This window comes from Mus caroli, unplaced genomic scaffold (assembly GCF_978045245.1).
Source record: "Mus caroli unplaced genomic scaffold, Mus_caroli_1 scaffold_3, whole genome shotgun sequence".
Lineage (NCBI taxonomy): Eukaryota > Metazoa > Chordata > Mammalia > Rodentia > Muridae > Mus > Mus caroli.
Genome location: NW_028227258.1, coordinates 142456983 through 142470105, shown reverse-complemented (window position 1 = coordinate 142470105; position 13123 = coordinate 142456983). Strand labels below are relative to the sequence as shown.

Sequence of the window (13123 nt, the reverse complement as noted above, 5' to 3'; positions counted from 1 at the left end):
TCATCCATAAAATTGTACTAAACATAATATACCTCACTGAGATGTGATTAAATGAAATGATATATGTGAAAATGGCTTGTAAATGTTGAAGCATGATATAAAAAGTTATTTGTTGGTGTTACAAATGATATGTGTGATATGTGTTCCCTCACCCCTGCGATACTCTGAAAGATACAAGTCAGCTTACACAGTGAAGATAATCTCTTAACATCATGGGGAAATGTCTACAAAAAGGAGACGGGGATATGAAGTACATTATAGCAGAAATCTGTTTCTTTACTGATATTCCTTTTCTAGTAGATACTAGAATGTGATGTGTCATTGCAGTAAATATGATTAGTAGCTTTGACTTTCTTACTCATCACCAAATCTGTGAAAACATCAATTACTCAGAAGTCACATTACTTGCTATTCTAGAATTGATTTGGTGGGCCAGGATTTCTGAGTCCAGGTTAGGACAATCTCTTCCTGGAATCTATAGGTTGTTAGAAAAATGAGTGGTCTGTACTGCGAATGCTCAGTTACTGCAATGCACTTTATTTGGGTGGCTTCTTGTCATGCAGATGCAGGTAGTCTCTTGAGCTACCTGCCAGAAACCCCTGCTGTTGATGAACTCTGGACAGGAGATCAGGATATAAATGCAATGTGTCCAGAAGGGTTAGAGCACAACACAGAGGGCCTCTGGGCTCTAGTTAGCTCAGACACTTCACCCTCCAGGCTATCAATGCTATTATGTGTAAAGCAGGTGAGATGGATGGTCTTTTAGTTAGGATTTTACTGCTGTGAACAGATACCATGATCAAGGTGTCTCTTATAAAGGACAACATTCAACTGGGGCTGGCTTACAGGTTCTGAGGTTCAGTCCAGTATTATCATGGCAGGAAGCATGGCAGTGTCCAGGCAGGCATGGTGCTGGAGGAGCTGAGAGTTCTACATCTTGTTCAGAAAGGTAAACAGAAGACTGGCATCCTCAGGCAACTAGTAGGAAGATCTCTCAAAGCCTACCCCCATAGTGACACACTTCCTTCAACAAGTCCACACCTCCTAATGGTGCCACTCCCTGGTCCAAGCATATTCCAACCACCACAGTCTTCAGTGTTTCTTCCCGGAGATTTCAAAAGGTCCTGAGTGCTAAAGTAAATGAAAATTGAGAGACCGTTAGTGATGTGGGTGAAAAGGTCTCAGCTGGGTAGTGGGGGTGGGGGAAATTCTAGTCTATGACATCACAATACCCAGCATAGACTAGAGCTTAGCATCTGAGAAGGAAAAGCAACGGAGGCTCAGTTATTGACAGAGCAGGGGCAGAACACTCGTGGAAGAACCCAGAAGGATCAGCCAGCCATGCCTCCAGTTCAGGTACAAGGTACATGACTTTTGCTAAGCTAATCACAGAACTTAATAGTGTCTAAAGGAAAAGGAGACACTTACACGGGTACCTATTTTTTTAAGGGATGGTAGGAATCCAGAGGGGCTCCCAGCAGAAGTAAAGCTGGTACATCCAGGAGGCTATGAAGCCACAAAACACAGGCATTTATAAAGTTCTCAGATACCCACTGGCCCCTCCTCAACTTCTGTGAAAGTGCAGAAAGCACTGGTGTCTCCAGCGGTCGTCGGTTCATGGTTATTTTCTAAAGGAATTCACTCATTCTATGATAGTCTTCTACACAGGAGTTTTGGTTTTTAGTGACTTCTCCCAGGATGACAGAGAAGAGTAAATATTTTAAATATTTAAGTGAAAGAATAATTTTAATAGAGGTGGTTTTAAAAATACAACAAAAATTAATATACGAAGGAGAAAGGTGTATTATGGGTTAACAATAGGGATTAACTTCAAAGTCTAGTTTCGAAATTCCAAGACTTCAGAGGCAAAAGGCCAGCCCTAGGGACAGTGTAAGAGAGAGAGGCCTTGTGGTTGAGAAGTCAAGTTGTACAGTTCATCTGCTTTTACCCCTACTCCACTCCGCCCATGTCTAGGGACTCGGCAGTGAATCGTTGCTGGACATGTAAACAGTTCTGTTTTCTTTACTTTGCTTTGGGGTTTTGGCTTCTAAAGTATTTGTTTCTTCCTGGAGGCCTAGAAAGACTCCAAGTGACAGCAAATAGCTGTTCTGTTTAGCAGCAGGGCGGAGCTTAGGATTGGTGCCAGGCCCTGACTCATCTCTGTTTGGACTCCCTTGGGTCTTAACACACAGCAACTCCACAGTCAAAGGCTAGGACTACTCAAACAGGCTTTTCCGAACATGGTCTGCAAGAGCCGTGTTAGGGCACTGTGGAAGGAGTAGCCTGGGGCTCTGATTAGGATCAGTAACCTACAGGGCACACCAGGCACAATAGACAAGAAAGGGGATCAAATCCACCTGGGCTACAGTTTTCACTCAGCTTCCAACAGTCATGCATGTGTATCACAGCCGTAAGACCAGGGTCCCGACACTCTACGAAAGCAGCAGTAACCCATAGCATGTGAGACACTTTTTTGTTTGTTTGTTTGGTTGGTTGGTTGGTTTTTTCGAGACAGGGTTTCTCTGTGTAGCCCTGGCTGTCCTGGAACTCACTCTGTAGACCAGGCTGGCCTCGAACTCAGAAATCCGCCTGCCTCTGCTGACGGACCCAGAACAAAGCAGAAGTGCTTGTCTGCTCGCTATATAGCACACATTCAACTTCCATCTGGAAGGTTGCTATGTTTTTTCACAATTGAGTTATGGTCCAATTTCTTAAGGTTCTGAAAACTAAACTTTCACTGGTCAATTTTTAGACTTCTTTCATTCTATAGACACCGAAAAGCCAGGCTTTATGTAAGCATAGTTTCCTAATTCATCTGTATTTACATTTATTGGCTGTAATATTCATGAACTTTGCCACGTGGCACAGGATTTTAGAGTTGTAGGGATCATCTAGGAAACTGCCCCAGCCCCTCCTGTCCGAGGACAGCAGCACAGGGAGGTGTGTTGGCCGGGAGCCACAGTTCCAGTCTTGTCAGCTAGGCGGTTGCTCCAGTACACTCTGTCCTTGACTCATGTTAAATTAGTTTATATCTGAGCTAACTCTGTGCATTTCCAAGTTTAGAATACTCTAAAAATGAGAACACCTCGTTTCCCGCGCCGGTTATTGGTAACTGCGGGCCACGTCTAAAGATAACATTGCTCATCCTTTAGCCTCTGCACTGCCTCGTGACTAACAGATGTACGGTCAAGACCCCAAACCCACCCAAAAGTTTGAGATAATGATGAAAAAAAACCCACAGGGAAGTTAGCAAGCTACCTTGTCTTGAAAACTGATTAGATACAGCCCATTACAAAGAAAACAAACAAAAAAATGGGCTGGGGAAACGGCTCTGTTTACACGCAGACACGAGGGCCAGAGTTCTGATCCCCAGCACTCATGGGAAAAAATGGTGTGTTGGTACATGCCTGTGAACAGAGAGCTACGGATGGAGAGGCAGGAGGATCTGTGCTGCTTACTAGCTGGCTAGTCTTCCTTAACTAGTAGCCTTGAGGTTTCTTAAGAAATGCTACATCGATGATGATGATGATGATGATGATGATGACGATTTGGGAGATGGATAGAGGAACTCAGATTTGACTTCTGGCCCCACATTTTCATACACACACAAGTACATACAGGCACAAACATATACAACAGGCACACACTGCATGTACATACACTATTAAGCATTTAGACAAGACTTTTACCTTGTAATAAATACAGTCTTCCTGTGGCTTTGCCTTTTTCAGTGTAGCAGGTCATGCTAATTTATGAATGTATATGTGTAAGCCTGTATGTGTATGAGTAGATAACACTGTATGGTGACTGAGGCTATTTGACACGTAAATGGTAAGTGACTCACCATTATTATCCAACATATTTGCTAACTTTTCCTATGACTTCAGATTCCCTTGGAAATTATCTTGGTAGCTTGGGTGCTTCTTCAGCCTTGCCAGGATTTTTCTGTAGCACTGTATGTCTTACATCTCCAATCAGTTTGTAAGTTTATGCCTGGGCACGCTCTGGACACAGGAACACCAAGTTTCTAACTGAACTCCTTGAAAATACGTTAATGTCTATACAAAGACCTAAGTTCTGCAAGAAATTGAGTGAAACCGATAATTGTTTAAGATAAATAAATCCTAATTGTCATAGTTGTAAGCTTTCTCCATCACTGGAAATGGGTGGTAAATACTTTCACTGCTACTGGTAAATGCAGATGATCTTTGACGTTATAGGTTTATATTTGTTTAAAGCCAACTGAAATGTCTAACTCCTAAAAGACTCTTCCATATATTCCTGGATTTCCATGCAGACTTGTCTGTGGTAAAGAGAATTATGAACATTCCTTAGAAAAAGCAGCCTGTTGTGACATAGGCTTTGAATAGAGCTGTGGTCTATCTTTCCACTTCCATATTACTTGCAAAAGCTGTGTAATATATTGAGTAATTTTCACGTACTATGGTAGGAGGGAGCTGATTGTTGTGGAAGAAAGGAAGTTTAGATTTAGCTTCTGCAGTGTGGTTTTGAAGTTCCAGCTCTCTCCAATAAACTGAAATGCAGGTGTGCCTAGTAAGCATTTGGAATATTTCCCCTAAAATTACTGCAAAACTTGCAGCTTGACAAGTGGTACCTAAAAGCTTCCAGAGGGGATATAAGAAAGAAGGATAACTCTGAAAAAAAAATCATGAGACATTGGCTGCTGAGTCTTGCTACCACCTAGGTGCCTGGGCATCTGACCACACATAGCTCCCTGACACACGCAGGGCACACACCATCAATCTAACCCAGCCCCCATCATACCTGCTCCTCTATGGATTGTGCAACAAGGCCTTTGTAACCTGAGGCCTGTGAAGTCTGGAAAGGAATGTGACCCAGAGTCAATGGGTGTTGGTGCTACCAAGGGCACAAGGAGTTCTCCTGCTGTTTACCCTGTGCCTCCTGAGAACTTCAGGCGGGAAAAGGTATGCTCCAAAACAAGCCTTCAGCCAAGCTTCGAGGCCACGGTGGTAGTGCCTGCACAACCTCCCTCTCCCCTCCACTCCTGCTCTTGCCACTTCTGGAGGCATGCCTCTTGTTGCTCCCTAGTAAACCTGACCCACCTTCCTTGGTACACACTCTTCCTAATATCAGTTGTGCCTCTTGGAGCTATGTGCCGGAGTTCTCATGTGGCCCATAGAGGGATTAGGATGTTCGCAATGGAGAGTTTGTATGAATTAGTGGCATCAATGATAGAGTGCCAGAGGCTAAAGGCTTGATGGCCAGGGCACACAAGACAAACCATATGTCTGCGCCTCACCCCCAGATAGCTTTCTCCATCTTGACCAGCACAGTCTGGCCACCACAGGTCTGCTGCCTCTCCTCTTCTGTCTGAGGAATGGTGTTATAAGCTGACTCACGAATACCCCTCTTTTAAGTTGCCCAACTATCCCAATGGACATGCCAACAGAACTGTAACCAAAAGGAAGCCCTCTACCCCAAGTCTTGTCATTTATGCTGTTGGGCATCATCTTCTGTAAATGGCAAGGTCTGCATTTTATGAGCCAGTATTGTTCACAAACTAAGGGCAATCCCTCAAACTATTAATTGGTTGATTAACTTTTTGCAGAACTGAGAGTTGAACTCAGAGTCTCAAACATACAAGGCAAGGTCACCAAGTTATGCCTTGCAGCAAGCATTCTCCTCTTTTGAAGAAGAAAAAGTCACCATTTTAAAGAGGATTCTTGTTATACTGGCTTATATGTTAGAATCTAACATGGTTTCACGTTCCTAACCAGTACGCCATCCCCCACTGTAACATCCTTTCAAGGTGGCTATTTTCACCCTAAAGATTTCAATATAGGTTTCAGTCCAATTTATATTTTGAATGTGTTTGTGCCTGGAACTGTATCAAGCACAAGGGCAATAGGAAAATGAAATACTGCAGAAGCTGAACCTTTTCAAATGTCAAGGATTTACTTAGCGTGATATGTACACCTGCAAAGAGTTCAAAGGCAAAGAAGAAACTCTAACTATGTGAAAAATGTGCCTCCTTCAGACTTCAAAGTGCCCATGGGGCTCAGCAAAGAAATAGTGAAGTGGTCTGGAGTGTCAGGGAGCATTGGGCCATGGGAGGAACCTTGAGGAAGAGGAACAGTATGACTGACCCATGCTTGGGGAAGAAAAACATTTTTTCTAATGAAAACGTTGACCCTGGCAGGACTTGCCTCACTGCCACTCATTATCCCTTTGCTTTCATAAACACAGGGAATAGTTTCCTGTCCTTGACTGGGACATAGAAAACAGGAGCTGTAGAAACGCAGACACAAGGAAGGAGGGGAAAGGTGTGAGAAGGTATCTGTAAGGGGTCACATACTGTAGCTATGGCTAGGTCGGAACTAAACCTTTATGCTGGCTTGCTTGTGAGCAAATACCCTAAAGCCTGCATATTCCAAATCTAAATTATTGTCTTCCTCTAATTTGCACCCCTTGTAGATTCCTGCCTCAATCAGAGACAGTACTAGAAGTCATAGTGGGTATCTGGAGTATTCTTGAATACCTGTCTCTCTGCCTTTGTCCACCTCACCATATAAACTTACAGCTCTATGCCTTCAAATTTATCATTCCTAGTGATATCTACCTGCTGCTACCTGGTCATCTTTTTCTACTCATCTTACTTAATTCAGTTCTCTGCAACCCATTAGATACTGTTTCCAAAACAGAGATTGTTACTCCCCAGTTTAAAAACAGATGTTTGCAAAACAGAGAATCCAATTGCTTGGTCTTCAAGGCCCTTTATGCTTTTCTTTTTCTTTTCCCTCATTTCTTTTCTGCACCCCCCAAAACCCAGATGGATCTGGCTACTTTCAACTTCCTGTCATCTCAGCACTCATCTCTGTGGGCTTCACACTTTTTTTTTTAGCATTTCTGAGGCTGAATTCCTTTTTTTTTTTATTTAATAAAATTTATTTTGTTTATTTCTTTTTTTTTGATTTTTAATATTTTTATTACATATTTTCCTCAATTACATTTCCAATGCTATCCCAAAAGTCCCCCATAGCGCCCCCCACTTCCCTACCCACCCATTCCCATTCTTTTGGCCCTGGCATTCCCCTATATTGGGGCATATAAAGTTTGCAAGTCCAATGGGCCTCTCTTTCCAGTAATGGCCGACTAGGCCATCTTTCGATACATATGCAGCTAGAGACAAGAGCTCCAGGGTTCTGGTTAGTATATCATGTTGTTCCAACAATAGGGTTGCAGATCCCTTTAGCTCCTTGGGTACTTTCTCTAGCTTCTCCATTGGGAGCTCTGTGATTTCTCCCTCCCCAACCAAAGCAGTCTCAGTTCCCGCGTGATTGGACTGGAGCAGAAGCTGTGTTCCACTCACCAGCAGTCTCAAAATCCTGTGGCGGGGGTCGTGGGTAGCTGGCGGGTGTCAGCCGACCCTGCGCTCTAGCTACCCTGGTGCTGATCCGGCCGGATGAGGCCTGTGGCCCTACTCAGGCCGGTTTCTGCTTCCCTAACTAATGCAGTCTCAGGTCCCGCGCGCAATTGGATTGGAGCAGAAGCTGTGTTCCACTCACCAGAAGTCTTAAGATCCTGTGGCGGGTGTTGTGGGTAGCTGGCGAGTGTCAGCCAACCCTGTGCCCTAGCTGCCCCGGTGCTTTTCTGACCGGAAGAGGCTTGTGGCCCTATGTAGGCCGGATTTCTCTCTCCCCAACCAGAGCAGTCTCAGTTCCCGCGTGATTGGACTGGAGCAGAAGCTGTATTCCACTCACCAGCAGTCCCAAAATCCTGTGGCGGGGGTCGTGGGTAGCTGGCGGGTGTCAAGCGACCCTGCGCTCTAGCTACCCCGGTGCTGATCCGGCCGGATGAGGCCTGTGGCCCTACTCAGGCCGGTTTCTCGAGGCTGAATTCCTAAGCCATATCCTTTACCAAGGCTTTCTTCCCTCTGTTTTACCTCCATTATTTATGACATTCTTGTTGTAGACAACTCTCTGAAAGTTGAGCTGAATAGTTTGGAAGATACAGGTTACAGAGAGAAGAATAATGTTTTAGACAGGGAGTGGTATGTGCATAGGGAAAAGCATGCACTTAGGGAACTAAACAGTCTGAGTGCACAAGAAGGAATCGGCAAGAGGTTACCATGAACAACGGGGCAGGAGCCATGTCTGAGTGCAGGCAGTGCTAACAGCCCTCACTGTTTGCTTAAGTGTAATGGGAGGGTTTGAAGGGTTATGAGCAGAGTGAAGAGAGCGTGATGTCTATGTTTTGAAAGAACCGTGTTGATAGCACAGATAAGTCAGGCATGGAGAAAAGACTTGAGAGGGAGAAAAGAGCCTGGGAGGGTAAACCTCTGAGACGAGTCTGGTCTAGGGTAGTGACAGTGGGAAGGCATTGGGATGGTGGACTTACAGACCATCAGAACAAATGATCAGGCCTGGCTGACTGATCAGGTATGGACCCAAGTGAAGATGAGCCCCAAAAGTGGCCAAAACATAACATAAAGGTGTGGTATCACTTCCTTTAAATCTACTATGGAGACTGGACTTTCCCTTCTCTTCTCTTCTCTTCTCTTCTCTTCTCTTCTCTTCTCTTCTCTTCTCTTCTCTTCTCTTCTCTTCTCTTCTCTTCTCTCCTCTCCTCTCCTCTCCTCTCCTCTCCTCTCCTCTCCTCTCCCCTCCCCTCCCCTCCCCTCCCCTCCCCTCCCCTCCCCTCCCCTCCCCTCCCCTCCCCTCCCCTCCCCTCCCCTCCCCTCCCCTCCCCTCCCCTCCCCTCCCCTCCCCTCCCCTCCCCTCCCCTCCCCTCCCCTCCCCTCCCCTCCCCTCCCCTCCCCTCCCCTCCCCTCCCCTCCCCTCCCCTCCCCTCCCCTCCCCTCCCCTCCCCTCCCCTCCCCTCCCCTCCCCTCCCCTCCCCTCCCCTCCCCTCCCCTCCCCTCCCCTCCCCTCCCTCCTCTCTCGCTTAGTCATACCTACACTTTTGTGAAAAAATGCCTTTTTTTGAGACACACTCTTGCTGTGTAGCAAAGATTGGCCTCTAAATCACAGCTGTCCTCCTGTTTCAGCTTTCCAAGTACTGGAATTAGAGGTCTGTGCCATCATACTATATGCTACACAACTTCAATTGCAAAAGCAAACACTGGAAGTGTCATGGAGGGTCAACTGGAGAGGCTGGTCATGGCTGTTGAGGTGGGGTGCTTACTGCTGACAATGCACAGGGCTTACAGCAGTGGGCCTGTCACAGCTATGGAGTTCTGGCACATGAAAAAACAGCTATATGATTTTGTTGAAAAGTCTGTGCACTTAGTTTTATTTTCATGCAATATTATTGTAATGAAAACCAATCCGCTCCTCCCTCTCCATGTCCCAATGCAACTTCCCATTTTATACAGGCTCCAGAAATGTCTACACACACACAAATGTGTCTGAGCATATGATTACACTCATGCTCTCCATGTGCTGCTCTTATGCATATAAGAGAGATCAGTTTTCTTTCATGTGAGACTAATAATGTACACTCTTCTATGATCAGTTTTTAAAAAACGAATTCTTCCATATGTTCATTTTTTTTACTGAAGTATACAATCATGTAAAATAACATTTATTTTAGATGTTTACAGATGTATGTCTTAATTTAAGTACTCTGGTAGCTGCTATCCTAATTAAGACATAAAACATTTCCATCACCCCAGCAAATCTGTTCTGAATATTCTTCTATTTGATTATCTGGGCTTTTAATGGTCAGTCATCATTTAACTTGTCTAGGTCAGCTTTTCCCCACCCATATACTTGGATATATATATATACACATATATTTATATATATACATATATTTATATATAGATGAGTGTTGTGCAATTCCTTATGTATAATAAAATAAAGTATACTTTCTCTTTTTCCCCCTCACACATGATGTTTTTGCAATCTTTGTTGCTGCATATATCTTCAGTTTCTTGTAGGAGGAAAGCACACCTTGCGTAGAAATCATTAAGCATCATTATACTATGTGATTCTTTGTGTCTAGCTTCTCTTTCTAATCTATAAAGGTGAGAAAACAGAAGAATTAAAATGTAAATTTGAGGAGCAACCTTGAGATGTCAAAACGGAATAGCAGTGGTATGTAGTAAGATATTGACTGCATGGGGCTAAAGAGATGGTGCAGTGATTATAAGGACTTGCTGCCTTTTCAGAAGACCCAGGTTCAGTTACTAGCATGTACACACTGGTTCACAACCATCCTTATCCTCAGTTTCAAGGGATCCAATGGCCTATTCTGATTTCTGTGGGCGTGCGCGCACACACACACACACACATAGGGTGCACATACATGCAGGAAGATACATATACACATTAAAATATACTAGTGGACATACTGATATGGAAGGGGGAAAATGTCAGGGCCTCAGTCCTAGAGAAACAGTTACAGGCATTTGGGAAATTTCAAGAGAGGGAGAGATGGTCTTCTCCATGAAAGGGCCTCCAATGGTTATCCAATACCAGTGGTAAGCCCTGAGATATACTATCAGGTAACATTATATGGACTGAGCAGGTTATATGGATGCATTGTGTGTGTGTGTGTGTGTGTGTGTGTGTGTGTGTGTAAAAGAAATAGAAGCCATGGATTAACAAGAGAGCAAGGAAAGGTATATGGAAGGCTTGGAGAAAGGAAAAGGAAGAAATTTTGCAATCATAATTTCAAAATAATTTAAACACAAGATAAATATATTTTTAAAAAGATACTGACATGAATCCAAAGGGACTATTTTGTGAGCAACAATGCAGTATATTCTGAATTGGAGTGAGGGCCCCAGTTCATCTATCCCAACTAAGGCTATAGGCTCCATGCACTAGGACTGGAAGTGGCATTTGCGCATTTCCCAAGCACTGGGTGATGCCTCCACAGTCACTGATGTGACCACGCTCCTTATTTTTCTGAGTATGTTTGCAGTAATGTTACTTTCTATTGTCCTTGAGGCAAGCACAATACCATGCAGTATTATATGTCCATCTCTGAAGCTCTTGGTTCTCCATGAGCAAGACCTTCAGACCTTCCTGTTGTCCTGAATGAGTCCAGCTCTTGTCCGTGAGAATGGTTCTGGTACCTGCCTTCAGCAAGGCTCTTGAAGTCTGGTACCTTCTGATCTAGATGGGCTTCTATGTTTAGACTCAGTGATTTGATTTTTAAAAACCACGAATATATTTCTATTGTACTATTTTTATATTAGTTTATAAGATCTGCTTTATACGTAATATCTACAATGAACATATCTACATTTACTTATGCATGAACATGTAAGTAAAGTATGGTTTTTATAAGTCCTCTAGTCCTTACTTTTTGTATAGCTTTCAGCTGCTGAAAGGCCCAGAGCTTCAAACCACTTTCTGTCACTAGTACTCTCTTTCCACCATTTTCACATTGTTAATCACAAGAAGGGGTCGTCTGCAGTCACATGAGCTTAGAGCTCTTCTTGAATCACCTATCACTGTAATATAAACTTGTTTTAGATCCAAGTACTTCTTAAAAGAAATCATTTTTTTCTTCCAAATATGTGATAATCTCCAAAAATTCCTGTATGTATTCAGTTACACCAGGGGCTTAATTATAAGTTAAAAACTGTCACAGCCCACCAACCCACCCCCAACCCCACTCCAGCAATCAGGCAATCAATGACTAGTTCTTTGTAAGTCAGAATCAAACTCCAGAGAAACAAAAATTTTACTTCCTTTTCAGAGATAAAAATGTTAACAATGCTAATGAAGATCTAAGATACCTTGATTTTTAAAGCCTCCATCTGATAATACAGATGCTAAACATTATCTATCAGCATCCAAGACACCCTGGAATCTATTACACCTTGGTGGATAAATAACTGCTTAAATTATATTGTTCATAACAGTCTTGCTGCCTTTTCCTGGAAAATGTTGACACATAACCCCTGTCTTCTTTCATACTCTAAGTTGCAATGGACCACTTTCTTTCTACTCTAGCTCATATTTCAGTTGGGTCTTCACTGGAAAATTAATCTTTGGCTGTCCCAGTCATCTAATAATCTTTGTAGACTTCTTAATGCTCCTTGCAGCGTCTGTGTTTTGGGAACCAAAGCCAACACTAGGAAATCAGTAAGCAGTAGCATTCTTTAACCTCATTGGCAGTCCATTTCCTACATCATCCTTTCTTGTCAAAGTCACGCCAGCTGGACAGACAGGAAGAGATAGCACCAGCTGGAGCCCCAGGTCCTATTCCTTCTATTCCTTCCTCACAAAGCCTTAAAGGCATCCTTCTATCCTCGAGATACAGAGCATCTCCTCACTGATGTTAAGGATGCAGTTGCTCTTCCTTGAACTGCCGCTGCTTGTTGGCCCATGCTGTTCTGTGTGTGAGCCCTACAAATGGGGAGATGGGACTGTCTGCACACCCTCTTGCCTCCCCTTCTGTGCCTCTGGGATTTTTGTGACCGCCTCTGGGATTTTGTGACCGCCTTCTTGGGCCCAAGCTTGTAAGAGCCCCCTCACTATCTGTATCCACTGCAGCAGAGGCAGACAGTAGTTTCTTGACTCTAGCACAACCAGGTTTGCTTTTCAGTGATTTCCTCTTAGCAAATGCACTGTAAAACCATAGCACAAATAATGCAATACGTAAAATTCAGAGAACTATACAAAGAAGAGGAAATGAATAATAGAAATCTAAAATGTCTTACTCAAAGCATCAAGTCTCCCTTCCCTAATCCTTGCTGTACATTTTGGGTTTAGAAAATCAGGTCTACCCACTGAACAGCACATTATGGTTATTTTCTCTGCTTCTTAGAAACAGAATTTCAAATGCCTTTACAAGCAGATGTTACTTTCTTTAATGTTAACACTTTTAAGAAATCACTGTTTAGTGCATACTATATTTGGGTTTCCACAGAGAAACAGAACCAATAGGATATATTTATAAAATAAGGTGTTGATTTTATGATTTGGAAGGTAACAAATCCTAGGATCCAGAGTGAGCAGTCCTGAGACTCAAGGAAAACTGGAAAGCAGCTGTCTCTGCAACGAGCTGTCTTTCAGGAGATGAGAGGGTTATGCACTCTAATCTCAGGGAGGGTAAGTTTTTGATCTCTATAAGTCTCTAGCTGAAGATGAGTGGCAGGTGCTTTTTGGGGGGGTCTACTGAT

At 43.5% G+C, this 13123-nt stretch overlaps 1 protein-coding gene across 2 annotated transcripts in view; it reads left to right on the top strand.

The window, feature by feature from the left end:
* Nucleotides 1-1269: 1269 nt before the first annotated feature.
* Nucleotides 1270-13123, top strand: part of Dnajc5b (DnaJ heat shock protein family (Hsp40) member C5 beta) — a 102459-nt gene continuing 90605 nt past the window's right edge. The window contains exon 1 of one of the 2 annotated variants that reach the window (XM_021158367.2): nucleotides 1270-1356. The gene's annotated coding sequence lies outside the window, so the exon portion shown is untranslated. Of the gene's footprint in view, nucleotides 1364-13123 lie in introns of both variants that reach the window. The other variant, XM_021158366.2, reaches the window with a different exon arrangement.